The sequence below is a fragment of the Capsicum annuum genome, chromosome 7 (genome assembly GCF_002878395.1).
Source record: "Capsicum annuum cultivar UCD-10X-F1 chromosome 7, UCD10Xv1.1, whole genome shotgun sequence".
NCBI lineage: Eukaryota > Viridiplantae > Streptophyta > Magnoliopsida > Solanales > Solanaceae > Capsicum > Capsicum annuum.
In genome coordinates this window covers 45,424,513-45,442,427 of record NC_061117.1, presented here as the reverse complement: position 1 = coordinate 45,442,427, position 17,915 = coordinate 45,424,513, and the positions used below count along the sequence as shown (strand labels likewise).

Below are 17,915 nucleotides of genomic sequence, written 5' to 3'. Positions count from 1 at the left end.
ATGTTAGATATTATGATGACTATGTACTTCATGAAATCCCTCACCCATGTATTATAGATTATTATTGATGGCCATGTATTCAAGAAAGTCACGTTGTGTCAGTTTCCTTCCATCAAGTCCTAGGGGTATTTGTACCCAAAAATTATAGCTGTGTACCTAGAGCCATGTCATGTCATCACGATACTCTCAGTCAAGCCATGATCTATAGAATTCAGTCTATCATGTGACTCAGGAAAACTTAGAAATCTCAGTAGTCTCAGTAGTTCAGTAATCTCCGCACTCAATAATATCAGTAATATCAGTAACAATAATATTCCTAGCAATCTCAATAATTCAAGTACTCCCATTTAGTCCTCAAAACTCAATATTGTTCAGTCAGTCATGGAACTCAATAAACTTAGTCCAGTTCAGTTTAGTAATACACGTTCAGTGTTTATTCAGTTGGGAGTAGGATTTAGCACCGAGTAAACTCAAGGATGGGGATTTACCTGAGTCAGAGGGTACGATTCTTAGAAGCAATCCTTGCATTCCAGAACTACGTAGCCAGCGTAGGTTGAGATGTATCTATGTATAGAAGTAATACATCTTATTTGAGTTTACCTGACAGCAAGGCCAGACTTAAAGAAATCCCAAAAAGAATAAGGTTAACTCACATGTTGTCTTTACCCGTGGCACGGTATTGACACCCTTCCATCTAGGGTTACAGGTTAGACCTCCACCAGTTTAGATTCGGGACATGTCAGTTAGATGAATACATCCCACAGTTTCAGTCTCAGTCTCAGTTTCAGTAATAGAACTCAAATAGTTCTTTTGACTTAGGACTGTCAACTACAGTCACCCTGTAATACGAAACTCAGCTAGTTTCACCATATTCAGAGCTATCAGATACAGTCACACATGTTATTAGTTATACCAGTTATGAGAACTCATATTACCAGTATTCATACACATGACTGTCAAATATATTTAATAAGATTAATTCTTTATAATTAGACTACCAGATACAGTTAACCAAGCTAGTTCTTCATAATCAGAACTGTCAGAAATAGTTATTCATATACCAGTAATATACTTTTAGTCCTTTAGTATTCAACAATATAGTATCAGCTCCTCACTTAGTAGTGACTTACATATCAATATTAGTAAACTCAATCAATCAATATCTTAGTATCAGTAAGCTCGTGTTGTCAGTGTTCAGACAGCGTAGTCAGCATCACCACGAGTTTAGTTATAGTTATTTATGTATGTATGTAATCTTATGTTCATATGAGTCAACATTGTTCATGCATATAACACTTTCGCATTTATCCTAGCTCACTTGCATACTATTATATTCAAAGTACTGACGTATTTGCGCGATGGTGTCTTATACCATAGGTTTAGAGGAACGAGCTCCAGATTGGCAATAGATTTCAATCTCAACAGTCAGAGTCAGAAGTGAGTCGTCATCTCTTGAGAACATGTTGATTTCATTACCATTTAAGTTTTCAATTTATTTCAGTAATTGGAGTTAGTTGGGGACATGTCCCATCAACTCCTTATTCAGACAGTTTAGAGGCTTTCAGAATATAGCATGTCAAATAGTTATTTCAGAGTTGTTTAAGTATTGTTATACCATTTTCAGACATTGTTCTTATCAGAAAATTATTCAGATTTGAACCTTATGGCCTTTCAGTACATGTTTCCGTATTTTCATATTATATTATACAGTATACAGGTACATATATTAGTGATGGGTTAGCTTATGGTCCTATGGGGTTATGAGCACCGTGTAGCATTCCAGTTTAGAAAATTGGGGTGTTACAAACTTGGTATCAGAGCCTAAGGTTCAACAGTGTCCTAGAAAGTCTGAAAGCCGCATCTAGTAGAGTCTTGTACATGCATGTGTTGTGCACCACACTTATTGAAGGAGGATATGAGATGTTTTAGGAATAGTTTCCCTTCTTTCAGTATTCATGTCGTGCCAGTGAGCATAGGCTCAAATTTAAAACTCTCAGTCTAATCTGCTTCTTCCATTCATTTACAGATCATGCCTCCAAAATAGGCTAGCGAAGGGGAAAATGGAAATCAGTCAGCACCTCAGCCCGTCCAGCCAGATTCTGTGGATGAGCATGTGTCCCATGCAGAATTCAGGACTGCATTCACTACTCTAGCCAGTTCAGTCGTAGGCCAGAATGAATGGCTAGATGCTGTTCCAGCCAACCCAATGGAAAATTCTGCTGCAGTCAGGATTCGGGACTTCACCCGAATGAATCCTCCTTTATTCACCGGTTCCAAGTCTGAAGAGGATGCACAGGAGTTTCTCGATCAGATTCAAAAAGTCACAGACATCATGGGAGTGACTTCTAGTGAAAGCGTAGAGTTAGCCACCTATCAGCTACAAGATGTAGCCCATAACTGGTATAAATAGTAGAAGGTATATAGGGGTACAAATACAAAGTCTATAGAGTGGGAAGAGTTTGCTACAGCTTTCTTAGATAAGTTCTTTCCTATAGAGCAGAAGAAGGCTAAAGTGTTAGAGTTCATCAATCTCAGACAAGGTATAATGAGCATAAAATAATACTCCCTTAAGTTTATTCAGTTAGCCAGGTACGCTCCCCATGTAGTAGCAAATAGCATATTCAGAATGAGTAAGTTTGTGTCAGGGGTATCAGGTAGAGTGGTTAAGGAGTGCAGGACTATAATATTGATTGGTGACATTGACATATATAGGCTTATGATATATGCCCACCAGATAGAGGAGATGAAGCTTAAGAGGAAGTAGAGAGAAAATAAGAGAGCCAGAACAGGTAGTTATAGTTTTGCACAACATGGGCAACAGGGTGGTAATCATTTTCAGTTGTTTCACAAATGTTCAGCCCCAGATCACTCTTCAGTTAGTACCTCAGTACCAAAGTTTAGAAATAACCATAGGAATGGGGCATCAGGCTCCAAGGCCCAGAGTAGTGAGAGCAGGATTCTTACTCATCCACTTTGCGAAGAGTGTGGTAAGCATCATAAGGGTGTGTGTAGATCCAGCCATGGTGCGTGTTTTGAATGTGGTAAGTTATATCACAAGGTCTGAGATTGTCCTAAACCCGATCCTCAAAGTCATCATGGTCATTTTTTAGCTCAGTCTGGTCGCCCAAATTAGCAGGGTGCCGATTCCAGTGCTACCAATGGGTAATGCCCAAACAGACTCCATGCCTTTCAGTCCCGACAGGATCAGGAAAGTCCTCCTAATGCATCCATTGGTAAGTTACAGATCCGTTATTTGCATATTTATGTTTCTTCAGATTCAGGAGTTTCAGTTTGCTTAGTGTTACGAATCATGTTTCGTGAACACAAAAATTTTAGACTTAGGTCATGTAGCTCATGACTCAGGCACTCCTATCACATTTTACCATATGCTCAGTCCACATGACTCATGTTCTACTCCTAGTGATTAGTCAAGCTCAGATTATTTCATGTATACCCTCAGTTTAAATCTCTAGATAAATCCATAATATTGGTATTCAATTCCTTAGACCTTAGTCGAGTGTTGAGTTTGATATATGGTTTATTTAAGCATCGAATCCTTTCATATGTCAATCTTCCCCAAGTAGTTATCAGTATCTAATCTCAGTACTTCAATATCAGTCTAAACCTTAATTATCAGAAACCAATATTCAGTTCCTGTATGAGCCCCCTATTACAGGCTAAGTTATAGTTTCTACTATAGTCTTTGACACAATGTTAGCCTCAGTCTCAGTTCAGAAATCAAATTAGTCCTAATTCAGTCCCTAGGTGCTTTATGCATCGCCTCAGTCTCCCTTAGTAGCTTAGCCAAGTCAGTATTCCTGGAGGGGCCTAGTGTCCTAAGGGGGAGATACGCTTTAATCCCCCAAACTTTCATGACTTAAAAATCCCACTCCCTTTTTAAGTAATGGATCCATTTTGGAGTAGAGTACACTTATAAGTTGACCCTTAAGATAACCTCAGATGTATGAAATGTATTCAAGACTCAGTTCAGTCCACAAAATTCAATTCATGCATCACATTTCAATCTCAGTTATGTTCTCATGTTCTCATGTTCCCATTCATGCATACTCCTAGCATAATCATGGGTTCATCCGTATTCTCAGTTAAGTAATGGGTTTTCCTCGAACTTACTCAGTTCCATGATTAAACTACCATTACAAACTTGATATCAGATTCCCACTAGAAGCTTAATGTCAATTACCATTGCACGTTCAATCATGCATTCATGCGTCAGCTCAGTCATGTAATCATGCATCAGACATGCATGTTCAGTACGATATATTTAGTTAACATTCATGTCAGCCATGAAATCATGTTCCATTTATTCATGTTCGGTATGTATGTCAGTTTATGTTCTTCCCCTCTTTCACTCAATCCCATTCGAGGATGAATGTTCTCAAGGGGTAGATATTGTAATACCCTGAGAATTCCAATCGATAGTAGAATCATGCTTCAATATCAAGAAAATAAATTATAGTTATTTGGTAGTTTTATGATCAAGTTTGATGTATATTAATGCCTTAAATAGGTCCTAGCTATTGGACGAATTAAAACATCCCTTACTGATTTAATTCTTGAGAAGGATATTGGTATAGTCAACTTCAAATGGTCATATCTCTCATTATACTTTGAATTTTTGAGATCATTACCCATCAAAATATAGATAATTGAATTATCTTTGCATCGATACCAATTTTGCCAAAATCCAGCATCGGAGTAAAAAGTTATGGCCGTTTTACTGAGAGCTACCCGAGCTGTCAAGGAGCGACGACCAAAATGACGAACCGTCAAGTCAGTGATGGACCGTCGATTTGGCCATCAAAAATGAATTAGTAAGTCCGTTTTCTGGACCAAAAATGACAGTTGGAGTGATGCTTAGTCACCAGAGTGACGGTCCATCACTCAGACCGTCAGTTTTGCCTGAAACAGCGCTGAAACATCATTTTAAAGAGATTTTAAGGTCTTTTTCCACCCTATTTAACACTCAATCACATCAAATCAAAACACATAACTTCTCATTCACCAATAACATCAAAATTAGGGTTTCTTTCAAGATCAAAACCCAAGAACAAGATTCAAATCCTTCTCTAAGAAAACCCAAGAATCAAAGCATCACCATTCAAGAACCTTCAAGAAAAGTTTACCTCCTTCAAGATTCAAGCTTTTGAGGTATGCATAGTATTGATTCTTGGATTCCTTTCATCCAAGAAGATCAATAACCCTCTTTTAATTATGAAATTATGATGTTTATGATGTGGGTTGTTTATAATCATGTTATGTTGTATGATTCCCAAATTGGAATCTTTATGTGAATCTATGACACTACGTTAGCATATGAGAGGAAATCCATGAATTGAGTTGATTATGATGTGTTAATTGATGAATTATTTAATAGATAAATTATGCCTATGCACTAATTGGTGCATGTAAGGTATTTGATAAAATGCCTAGAAGGATAGAAATCATGTATTATAGCTTAGGGATGAACTATATGATAAATTTATGCTAGTCTATTATGTTCAAAGGGCTCACATGTTGCTGTGCAATATATGTGTTAATGAAATGTCCGTGATGATTGGAGAATGGACGCATAGTGTGTCTATATTCATTCCATGTTATGTACAAGGTCATGATTATGAAGTACCGCATGAGTTATTCCCTAATTATTACAATATGAACTAAATATTACATGTTTGTCATTTCATTATTTTTAAATAGGGTCCATGCTATCGTTATGAAAAGTATATGTTGTCGGAATGCCATGATATTAGAACATGAGGTTCATGACTTGATTACAAGCATTACCATTCATGTTAGATATTATGATGACCATGTACTTCATGAAATCCCTCACTCATGTATTATGGATTATTATTGATGGCCATGTATTCAAGAAAGTCACATTGTGTCAGTTTCCTTTTATCGAGTCCTGGGGGTACTTGTACCCGAAAAATATAGTTGTGTGCCTAGAGCCATGTCATGTAATCATGATACTATAAGTCAAGCCATGATCTATAGAATTTAATAAGTCATGTGACTCAGAAAAACTCTGAAATCTCAGCAGTCTCAGTAGTTCAGTAATCTCAGTAATCTCAGAAACAACAGTATTCCTAGCAATCTCAGTAATTCAAGTACTCTCAGTCAGTCCTCAGAACTCAGTATTATTCTGTCAGTGACGGAACTCAGTAAACTTAGTCTAGTTCAGTTTATTAATCCATGTTCAGTGTCTATTCAGTTGGGAGTAGGATTCATCACCGAGTGAACTCAAGGATAGGGATTTACCTGAGTCAAAGGGTACGATCCTTAGAACCAATCCTCGCATTCAAGAACTATGTATCCAACGTAGGTTAAGATGTACCTATATATAAGACTAATACATCTTATTTGAGTTTACCTGATAGAAAGGGTAGATGGAAAGAGCTCCCAAACAGAATAGGGTTTACTCACATGTTGTCTCTACCCATGGCACCGTATTGACACCCTTTCTGCTAGGGTTACAGGTTAGACCCCACTAGTTCAGATTTGAGGCATGTCTGTTAGATGAATAAATCCCACAGTTTCTGTCTCATTCTCAATTTCAGTAATAGAACTCAGATAATTCTTTAGACTTAGGACTGTCAGCTACAGTCACCTAGCAATACAGAACTCAGCTAGTTCCACTATATTTAGGTATGTCAGATACAATCACTCATGTTATCAGTTATAATATTTATCAGAACTTATATTACCAGTATTCACATTCATAACTATCAAATACATTCAATAAGATTAATTTTTTATAATTAGACTGCCAGATACTGTCAACCAGGCCAGTTCATCATAATTAGAACTGTCAAAAATAGTTATTCATGTATCAATAATATAGTTTCAATCCTTTAGTATTCAATAATACAGTATCAGTTGCTCACTTAATAGTGACTTATATAACATTATCAGTAAACTCAATCAATCAGTATCGCAGTATTAGTAAGTTCATGTTGTTAGTGTTCAGACTTCGTAGTCAGCATCACCATGAGTTTAGTTATAGTTATTTATGTATGTATGTACTCTCACATTCATATCAGTCAACATTGTTCATGCATATAACCCTTTTGCATTTAGCCTACCTCACTTGAATACCAGTACATTCAAAGTACTAACGTATTTGCGCTATGGTGTCTTATACCATAGGTTTAAAGGCATGAGCTCTAGATCGATAGTAGATTCTAATCTCAGCAGTTAGAGTCAGAAGTGAGTCCTCATCTCTCGAGGACATGTTGATTTTATTACCACTTCAGTTTTCAATTTATTTCAGTAGTTGGAGTTAGTTGGGGACATGTCCCATCAACTCCTTATTCAGATAGCTTAGAGGCTTTTAGGCTATATCATGTCAGATAGTTATTTTAGATTTGTTTTGGTATTGTTATACCACTTTTAGACATTGTTCTTATCAGATGTTTATTCAGATTTGAACATTATGGCCTTTCAATACATATTTTTGCATTTTTATATTATATTATGCAGTGCACAGGTACAGATATCAGTCATGAGTTAGCTTGTGGTCCTATGGGGAGCTTGTGGTCCTATGGGGTCATGAGCACCGTGTAGCATTCCAATTCAGCAAATTAGGGCATTACAAATGTTCACAACAATGCTCCTTCTCAATGTCACTTTTGGCGTGACTAACCGGCTCTGGTGAAGTCGACGCCGGTGGCAGAACATCGCTGGTGATAGGTATGGGCACTACTCCTTCTCTCTCCCCCCTTCCTACTTTTGGTCTTCCTATCCCCCACTCCATTTTCTTTTTATACTGCTAGTTGTTTCTTCCTCGCCGACGGTGTGGGTTTTTCATTCTCAACTCCAATGATGGTGGTAGAAGAAGTAGCACTAACAAAGAAAGTTGATTTCAGTGGTGATGCGGTTGACCAAATCCCAGTCCTGATCTAATCCAGAAATCTCCCAATGAATTTTCTAGTTGACCAAATTCCGGTGACACATCTCTAGATATCTCGGTGACTTCTAACCTTGAATTTTTTTCTCTTTATTCCTTTATTCGTATATTTTTCCAAGCATCTATTGTGTTTGAATTTTGGTTGCAGTTTGAGCTTTGCGTGCACCTTTATTGTTATTGCTGTTTTTTTTTTTCCTTGGTTGTACTTTATTTTGAGTAGTGTCTTAGGTGGCTCATGGTGGAATAGGGTCATGTCCTGGGGGTCTTGGGGGTCAGGGGGTGGGGTCGGGGGCTGGGGGTGGGTTAGGTCTGACTTGCAGAGTGCGAGGTGTTAAGAGAGGGGATAAGAGAGTTGATAGTTTAATGATAGGGTCGTGGAACATTGGGACCCTACAAGGTAAGTCGATAAAACTGGTTAAGGTTCTTAGGAAGAGAAAGATTAATATTGCATGTGTCCAGGAGACCAAGTAGGTGGGTTCCAAGGAGAGGGATGTAGATGGGTACAAGTTGTGGTATTCAGGTAGTGAAAGACGTAGCAATGATATAGGTATCTTAGTGGAAGTGGAGCTTAAGGAGCAGGTAATGGAGGTTGAAAGGGTTAGTGATAGGGTTTTGATTACCAAGTTGGTCTTGGGGAGTCTACTTTAAACTTCTGTAGTAGGTATGCACCATAGGTGGGGCATTCTAACTCTAGTTAGTGCTTCTGAGATAGGGGCTAAGTTGGAGGAAATAAAGGTGTGGGAGTGAAGAGGAGACATGGATAGTATGTGGGATAAGGCCGCTGGCTGCATCAGGGAGTCAGCTAGAGAGGTGTTGGGTATTTCGAGGGGCTGGTCTGGCTGGTATCGGGGGGATTGGTGGTGGAATGAAGATGTTAAGAAAAAGGTGGATTCGAAGAAGGCGACTTACGTGAAGTTGGTGAAAAGTAAAGATGAAGAAGAGAAGTGGGTAAGCAGGGAGGAGTACAAGGTAGCTAAAAAAAAGGCTAAGTTATCTGTTACAGCAGCTAAGACAACAGCTTTTAAGAGTTTGTATAAGGTGTTAGAGGAGAAAGACGGGGAGAAAAGATTATTTAGGCTTGCCAAGGTTAGGGAGCAGAAGGGACATGATCTGGATTTGGTGAAGTGCATTAAGGGGAAGGATGGCAGAGTTTTGGTTGAAGACAGCCTCATTAAGAAAAAATGGCAGTCATATTTCTATAGGCTCTTGAATCATGAGGGGGACAGAGGTTTTGTGTTAGGAGGGTTCGAGCATTCCTGGGAGTGTCACGATTTTGGCTTTTGCCAGCGATTTAGGGTTTAGGGTAAAGGAGGTCAGTGAGGCTATTTGTAAGATGCGAAGTCGCACGGCGACGGGACCCGATGAGATTCTGGTGAATTTTTGAAAGTTCTCTGGCTTGTCAGGGTTGAGGTGGCTAACCAACTTGTTTAACAATATTTTTAAGTCAGCAAAGATACCCGAGGCGTGGAGATGGAGCACGATCATTCCTCTATATAAGAACAAGGGTGACATTCAGAGTTGTAACAACTACCGGGGTATAAAGTTGTTGAGTCACACGATGAAGATTTGGGAGAGGGTAGTGGAGCGGAGGTTGAGGAAGATTGTGTCAATTTCGGAGAACCAATTTGGTTTTATGCCTGGTCACTCCACGACTGAGGCAAGTCACCTTGTGCAGAGACTAGAGACTGGTAGAGTAGTATAGGGAGAGGAAGAGGGATCTTCACATGGTGTTTATAGACCTGGAAAAGGCATCTGACAAGGTCCCTAGGGAGGTTCTTTAGAGATACCTGGAGGCTAGGGGGGCTTTGGTGGCGTACATCAGAGCGATTAAGGACATGTATGAGGGGGCGAAGACTTGAGTAAGGACAGTGGGAGGAGATTCTAAGCATTTCCCAGTCTTGACAGGGTTGCAACAGGGATCAACTCTTAGTCCGTTTTATTCACTTTAGTGATGGATGTGCTGATGCGGAATATACAAGGTGAGGTGCCTTGGTGTATGCTTTTCGCGGATGATATAGTTTTGATTGATGAATCGCGACAAAGGTTTAATAATAAGCCGGAGTTTTGGAGAGAAACCCTGGAGTCTAAAGGTTTTCGATTGAGTAGGACCAAGACGGAGTACTTAGAGTGCAATTTTAATGACTCGAGACATATCGAGGAGGTGGTAGTAAAGTTGGATTCTAAGTATCTCGGGTTTAAGATTCAGGAGAATGGAGAGATAGATGAGGATGTCTCTCAATGTATTAGGGCAGGTTGGATGAAATGGAGGCTAGCTTTGGGAATTTTATGCGATAAGAAGGTGTCCACCAAGCTTAAAGGAAAATTCTATAGATTTGTAGTCCGGCCTACTATGTTGTATGGAGCGGAGTGTTGGCCGATTAAGAATTCTCATATCCAAAAGTTAAAGATGGCGGAAATGAGAATGTTGTGTTAGATATATGGATTCACAAGGGCACACAAGGTTAGGAATGAAATTATTCGGGAAAATGTGGGAGTGGTTCAGTGGAGGATAAAATGCGGGAAGTAAGGTTGAGATGATTTGATCATGTGATGAGGAGGGGCACGGATGTCCCAGTTCGTAGGTATGAGAGGTTGGCCTTGGAAGGTTTTAAGTTAGGTAGGGGTAGACCGAAGAAATTCTGGAGAGAAGTGATTAGACGTGACATAAAGAAGTTACAGCTGATTGAGGACGAGACCTTGGATAGGAAGATATGGAGGAAAAACATTAGGATAGAGGGTTAAGGGTATGGTTGAGTTATAGTAAGTAGGTAGGGGAATTGTGGTGTTTTTTGTTTGGCAATGTACTTTTTTTGTGGATGTTGTATCTATGTTATTTTATCATGTTCTATGCTTTTGATGTTTTTGTATACTGCCTTTTATACTGTCTTTTATCTTGAGCCGGGGGTCTATCGGAAATAGCCTCTCTACCTCGTTCGAGGTAGTGATATATACTGCTATACTAGGTTTGTAGTTATTGTTGTTGTTGTTGTAATTATGCAGTGATGTTCATTGTAACATCTCAGTCAATGGCATCTCTTTGAGCCTGCATTCTTTATTGTATCCTCAAAGCTGGTTTAGCACAAAAGAAAGACATGCCACTGCTGCTGCCCAAGTTGCTCTATCTAAAAACTTGAAAATAACTAGATAAAGTACTCACTCCGGTCCATTTTATATAATAGTTATTTTCTTATTAGTTCATTCCAGATCTTTCTAAATTTGGAAACAATAGCCACACATATGTTATATAAAGTTCCAAGTTGGAAATGATTGGTTCCAGATGCAGGTAACCCATTGATGTATAAATACATTGCAATCTTACTTATACGTAAAGGTATCAATCAAGGAATAGTATGCTAACCTTTGTTGAAAAGAAAAGGTAGAGTGCAAAGAAAGGTTGAAGAAGCATGCTGACTAAAGAAAAAATGATCAAACAAATAGAATAAGAACATATATACTTCACCAAAAGTTTTTTAGTAGTGAAAAGTTGTAGCACTGTAAATTGAATCTCTTTTTTTGTTCTTCTCTTTTCTTTTAGAGATTCACGGTAGAGTAGAAATTATAAAATTCATTCTGTAGATATGCTTAAACAAGGGACGAAATATAAAAGCAATGAGAAAATGTGACAAAAGTGAAACAAACCTCGTCTGTTGCAACTAGAATATCCCATGTCCAACAAGCTCTAACAATAATCTCAAGCTCATCCTTAATGAAAACCTTTCTAGTTAGATTGTGAGGGCGGCACCATATCTAATGGTAATATTCACTATCTGTTTAAAACCTTCTTCATCTAGCATGTTGTACACAACATGTGTAACTACAAAACTGAACCTTGTCAATTATTGGTTCAACTAAAAAACTGAAAGGCTTTAGAATTCCTAATGTGATATCTGAATGATCAAGTGTGTCAACCTGGGGTGAGTTGCAGCAAAACTCTACCATGGGTGATTGTACAAAATTCAGATCCTTGACTTTTCACTTACCCCTTGAAAACCTGATACTGAAAGTTTATGACTTTAGGTAATAGTGGGAAGCCTCTTGCTCAAGTTCAAAGGCAAAGAAAAGAGCTACAGAAAGTCTACAGAGTGCAGGAACTTCAGATCTTCAAACCACTGACAATTCTGTAAATCCACCTGATGCTCTTTCGAACTAGATTCTCACATCATCCTCTTTAATGAAAGTATAGCCCAGTGCAAGGCAGATGGATCTACAAAAATAGAATTACAAAACATAAACAACAGTAAGAAATATTCACAATTACCATAAAAAATGAACAGCTCAACAACAACAATAAATACCAAATTCTTCAAATGCATACATCAACCTCACTTACCTCGAATCTCCCAAATGTGCCCTTGATTTTCTTCAAATGATTATTCCAGAAAATTCAAAATATGTTATAAGGAAATAGATATTAATAGATGCTATCTTAATTTCATCACACAATTATAACGGTTTTGCAGATTCATTCTTGGGAAATAGATATTACTAGATAAAGTAAGCGTGATACAGAAAAACATGAACCAATTCATCAACTGTGCAAAAAGCTGCTAGGTAACTAACATATTGGAACTATATGATCTAGGTGATTCATATATCAACCTAAATAAGTAGGCTGCACTATGCACTATGAAATAGTACAACATTTTAGCAACTATATTTACCAGAATTTCTATCTACTCCAATTCTAGACACAGCATCATCCTTAAGTCAGATTAGAACTCCACGAATAGGTGATGAACTGTCTTAACAATTGGATTGTGAACTTAAAAAGGAACATAGAACGAAGGTTCTGAAAAGGAAAGCAATCCAAATTCGTTACTCAACATGCATTTCTAGTCATCGCTACGCTTTAATTGGTAGATAAATATCGTGATGTTCATACACTACACCAGCAGATCACAAAAACAATGGTAGTTATATCTTTGTTACAATAGGCTAATCTGTCAAAAAGTAATTTGACAAAGTTAAAAGTAGACGACACTACACATACCAAGATTTTCTGACCAAAACCCAATGTTTCAGGGTTGAGCGGTAGCTAAATGTGTTGAGGGTCCATCGGATACAACCTCTCTACCCACAAAGGCAGGGGTAAGATCTGTGGACACTCAACTACAGGAATCCCCATACTTAAGGTGAGTTGATTTTGGGTAGAGGAAAATGGTGTATGTACTTAAAGTATAACATAATGTGTTACACTTGACCAAATAATACCATCCATTCTCCTACATTACAAATAAATGAAAAGTTCCGCTTAGTTCCATATAATATATGAATCACCTGGATCATATAGTTTCGACATATTAGTTCCATAATTTTTGAAATAAATTTTATGTAATCGAATAACCCTTATAAGTAACTAGGAACAAGAGATTCCTTAGGCCTTTTGATGTGCATAAGCTTTATGAGTTTGAAATTTTTAATAGAGACGAATCCATTAAGCTATTAAGTTGGCATTGATTTGGTCAAAATTGTACTATTAAAGGTTTTGAAGTGTATTCAGAACCAGTAGCAATCCATTAAGGAGGGATTCCATTAGCACTTGAAGTTCTTGGTGCTACTTTGGTAGGAAGAACCATCGATATTTGAAAAGTACAATACAGAAGTTGGAAACAATTCCAAATCACCAAATCCTCAAGAAATTAGCAGTAAGTTATGAATCTCTGAAGGATGATCATGATAAAAATTTATTTCTCCACCTAGCTTGGTTTTTCATTGGATAGGACAGAGGTATAGTAATAGCTTTTCTCAATAGGTACAACTTTTATGCTATAATTGGAATTGAGAATCTCACGGACAAAAAATTGTTAAGGATTAGTGAGTCTAACAGGTTAGTTATGCATCAAATGATTTGAGATATGGGAAGAGACATTGTTCGCCAAGAATCACCCACGAAACTTGGTAAATGCTTTCGACTATGGTGCTCTAAGGATTCCTATAATATCTTAATCCAGAACTATCTAAGAAATTCTATCTTATATAGCTCTTAAAGTAGGGATTCTGTGGAATTAAGTTGTTTTTCACTGATAGTTACTTATCATTTTCTGTCCTCTATCTGAACAGGCCACTCAAACAATTCAAGACATTATCCTTGACATGGATATGCTAAAGGAAAATGGTATAGTTAGTTCAAGATTTCATGCCATTGATCTCAAGAAACATAACACAAAATAATTTCTCAACTATCCTAATCCTCTGGCAGGTCAATTCAACAAGAAAAGGTTTGGTTTTTTTCCATGGCATTTGTCAGATGCCAAAGAAGTCACAAATTAGCTGGTTCTAAAAACTGATGTATTTACAAATATACAAAATTTGATACTACTTCAATTCGATCAAGTTGAGATTCAAGGATCTTTTGACGTTTTTCCTAAGAGATTAACATGGTTTCGCCAGTCAGGGCTACAATAAGAATGTATGCCAATTGATTTCCCTCTGGAGAGTCTTTTGGAGATTGAATTACATCATAGAATATTGATGAAAATTTAGAATGGAGTAAAGGTGTGGTATAATGTGCTTCAGTCTTTAATGTATAGTAGAAAATTACTTGGTTTTTTCTAACTCTACTTTCATTTCTATCTTTTGTGATTCAGTTTCTTAAATATGTGAAGATTTTCGATCTTAATCATTTCAACGAGCTTCTAAGAACATCTGATTTTTTCGGACTCCCCAATCTTTAGAAATAGATCCTTCGATATTGTAAAAGCTTGATTAAGCTTCATGAGACCATCGGATGTCTAGAATCACTTATTCTGTTGAACCTCAAATATTGCAAAAAACTGCATAAACTTCCAGATAGCATTTGCAAACTAAAATCTAAGTGGAACCCATAGGCTTCTTATTCCTCTTAGTCTGGACAATTATTAACAGCAGACTTAGATACAAAACTAAAGGAAAAGAATACCCTTCTTCCATTCTAACACATACCTCTGTGCTTCTTGACATCAAAATTGTAACTACAAATGCATACCATTTTTGTTTTCTTTTCTATAACTAAAAACTAGAATGAATAAATCTAATAATATGAATACTTAGACTTGGTTAGTCCTCCTTTCTTACAAGATTGAAGTACCATTCCCCATTAATTTTACCCCAATACTAGAGTTTTAATCATCAGATTTAGGTAAAAATATGACTTCCAATTATGTGTTAAAAGCTAACTCCACTAGCTCACCAAACTTTTGCCAATCATATGAGGTGTAGATTACTATTATCAGTTATTAATATAGAAATTTCAGTATTTGATATAATATTTGATATTCGTAAAAAGAAATTAGAAAAATATGTACAATTCATTATATATTACATTGTTACTAGCAAATATTAGCACCAAAACTACAAATCACATCAGGTTCGATGTCATTTTTCATCTAATAGGGGATTAACTAATGTTATTAAGACTTTAAAAATTTGACTACCAAATTTCAATTGAAATATCCTTTTTGTGTAGGATTACTCAAGGAAATTACTTGTACTTTCTTTTGAATATTTCTACGCGTGAAGTGTTAGTTTGATATACATTCCAAGACAATGATTACTTTAATTGACCATAAGTAGGAAATTGAACTAGAAAGAGGAAAAAAAGGCAAGCAAAACAACTTCAATGAGTATTTCTGCTGAAAAATCGAACCCTAACAATGGCAAGCTATTAGGCATAAATTCATGGGTATTTAATTCTACCCAATAGACAATACAGAAAAGTACCACTTACTATTAGGATTCATCTACTAGATCTGGCTGCTTTGCTAATTTCTATCTGTCTGCTATTGTAAATCAGAGCGGTGGTCGGAGGGGCGGTCGAACCAGCGGTCGGAGCGACGATCGGAGCGGCGCTGTGCAGTCAGCGCAAATGGGGCTCACAGCCCTGGTATTGACAACTGAGAGTGAGTAACATTGAGAGTGAAAGGTTTTTGTATATATTTTTTAATTTTTGTTATATATTTTTAAAATTTTTGGCAAATTTTGTGAAAAAATAGGGAGGGAAAAATAAAAACCAATGCAATAGATTTTTTCTAAAAACGTGTTGCTATAGGTGACTTTATGACAATAGTTTAAGAAATCGTTGCTATAAGAAAGTTATTCATCAATAGCAACTGTTATAGAACTACTAGAAGATTTTTTTTTGCAACGGTTCCATCTATCGCAACGCTTTTGGAACCGTTGCCAAAAGACTCGTTGCAATAGGGGTAATTTCTAGTAGTGATTGTTAAACTTGTGAGGTGTTAGACAAAAACCATTTGTGATATTTGGTGTTTTATCGACTAATCGACACCAAATCTTTTAGATCTAGCCTACCCGTGATTACTAGCTTAATTTGGATAAATTCTCAACTACCAATGCATAAAGTAATACCTATAATGGCATAACCACAAGGTTTACTCCCAATTGATTACACTATAAGTATTTTCAGACTTGAGATAGTATTTTACAAGCAAAGTAATTGTTGCTTCAAAAACATTCCAACAAATTCTCCATTTTATATTTATGTTTATTTTAATACATTCCGAGATAAATACTAGTTGACTTCTAAGACTCTCAAGTATTGAAATCATTGTCTTCACTCTCTGTGGAATGGATCCCATCCTATGTTGGGTTATTGTATTGATAATGATCACTTATGTTTTAAGGGGTGTAATCTGAGCGTTATCACAGGTCCAACCTGTGAGTCCAGGTAATGAGTCATAAATTGACTCATGATTCATAGGATGGAATTGTGGATTCATAAACCAACCTACAAGTTCAAACCATGACTCATGAGTTAAAGTCATGAGTTTTGATTAGCCCTCATGGGAATCAGACAAAGCCTCTGAGGGCAGGACTTCAAGCCTGATTCCCACAAGTCAAATCCAGTACTTGTGAGTACAAGTCACGAGTCATACACTGGGTTCATAGGTCCAAATCTGATGTTTACTCAAATTATTTTTCTCAAATTATGATTCCAAAGTACGTATTGTACATATGCAATTCAATTTGAGATGAAGAAGTGCATATTATTCAGTTCAAGTCCACACTGTAAAATTCACGAGACATTAAAACCATGATCAATACAAAAGTTGAAATTGCACAATTGGAGCTTTGAAAGAGTTTACCTTTTCTTTAGTACTTGTTACTGGTGATGATTGACACAAAGAGAAAATAGGATTATCTTCCTAATTACGCAGCTTCTCACGTGCACAATGAGTTAATTTAGGGTTGTAATTTGACTAAGGAAGGAGGAAATGTGATAAGAACTGTTTAACTTTGAGTTGTAGATAATTTCTTTCAAAAGTGGATTGGGTTTAGGTTTGAAAGGAAAAGGAAAGGTCTAATCTGTGTTGGGTTATATATACCGAGTAGTTTTAAGTAAAAGTTGGACCTAGTGGAAACTCACAACTCAACTCACAATTTCTGGGTTGAACTCAGTAATCGTGGGTTGAAGTTGTGAGTTTGAATCTACAACTAAAATTATCATTGTGATTTCTATAACTCAACCCACTAATCGTGGGTTTGACTCCCAACTCCTAGGTAGGAGTTGTGAGTCAAGATTCTAAAATATGTTGGTGATCTCTAATTCCCACGATCTTGGGTAGGACTCGCGGATCATGGGTAAGACTCATGAGTTAACTTTAGAGAACAAAAAATCACCTATTATTCTCACATTGTAGTCCACAAGTTGTAAGTTGTACCTACGACTTGTAGACTGCACTCGTGAGTCCACTTACATAGACTTGTCTAAGGTTTTTTAATTTTATCTCAACCCAGTAATATTTTCATGCTACCAACAATCCCATGGGTTGCCTCCCTTGAAGAACCTAATTTAATATCATGGCATAAATCAACTCCCTTGACTAATCAGACTTCATCAAGGCTCCCATACTCACAATCTTTTATCTTCTTCGTGCTCCCCATAAGATTCTTAACACAATGTGTGTTATCCTTGAATGGGGAATCACCATCTTATTGTAACTCAATTGCACCAAGTGGAAATATTCTAACCACAATGAATATTCCA

General features: G+C 37.0%; 1 long non-coding RNA gene across 2 annotated transcripts in view; it reads right to left on the bottom strand.

The window, feature by feature from the left end:
* The window catches only part of LOC107877912, a 30,331-nt gene extending 14,184 nt beyond the window's left edge, over window positions 1–16,147 (bottom strand). Inside the window, exons 1-2 of one of the 2 annotated variants that reach the window (XR_007042724.1) lie at window positions 15,636–15,922; window positions 11,570–12,134 (exon numbers count right to left, since the gene is read on the bottom strand). This is a non-coding gene — a long non-coding RNA (uncharacterized LOC107877912). Of the gene's footprint in view, window positions 1–11,559; window positions 12,135–15,635 lie in introns of those variants that run through there. The other variant, XR_001676623.2, reaches the window with a different exon arrangement.
* Window positions 16,148–17,915: the final 1,768 nt, after the last annotated feature.